This window comes from Chiloscyllium punctatum, chromosome 13 (assembly GCF_047496795.1).
Source record: "Chiloscyllium punctatum isolate Juve2018m chromosome 13, sChiPun1.3, whole genome shotgun sequence".
NCBI classification, from domain to species: Eukaryota; Metazoa; Chordata; class Chondrichthyes; order Orectolobiformes; family Hemiscylliidae; genus Chiloscyllium; species Chiloscyllium punctatum.
Genome location: NC_092751.1, coordinates 22273013 through 22273860, shown reverse-complemented (window position 1 = coordinate 22273860; position 848 = coordinate 22273013).

Below are 848 nucleotides of genomic sequence, written 5' to 3'. Positions count from 1 at the left end.
CCTCAGTACTGACCCTCTGACAGTGCAGCACTCCCTCAGTACTGACTCTCAGACAATGAGGCACTCCCTCAGTACTGACCCTCTGACAGTGCAGCACTCCCTCAGTACTGACCCTCTGACAATGAGGCACTCCCTCAGGACTGACCCTCTGATGGTGCAGTGCTCTCTCAGTGCAGATCCTCTGATAGGGAGGCTTGCCGTCTGTACTGACCCTCTGACAGTGTGGTGCTCACTCAGTACTGACTCTCTGACAGTGCAGCACTCTCTCTGTACTGACCATCTGACAGTGCAGCACTCCCTCAGTACTGACCCTCTGACAGTGTGACACTCCTGCAAAACTGACCATCTGACAGTGCAGTACTCCCTCAGTACTGACCCTCTGATGGTGCAGTGCTCCCTCAGTACTGACCCTCAGACAGTGTAGCACTCAATCAGTACTGACCCTCAGACAGTGTTGCACTCCCTCAGTACTGACCCTCAGACAATGAGACACTCCCTCAGTACTGACCATCTGACAGTGCAGCACTCTCTCTGTACTGACCCTCTGACAGTGCAGCACTCTCTCGGTACTGACCATCTGAAATAGCACTCACTCAGAACTGACACTCTCACTGTATAGCTCTCCCTCAGTACTGACCTTTTCATAGTGCATGCTCCCTCAGTTCTGACCCTCTGACAGTGTAGTGCTCTTTCAGTCCTGACCCTCTGATGGTGCAGTGCTCTCAGAGTACAGAGCTTCAGACAGTGCGGCATTCCCTCTGGATTGAACCGCTGACAGTGTGGTGCTCCCTCAGTACTGACCCTTTGACAGTGTAGTACTCCTCAGAAATGGCCCTCTGGTAATGCAG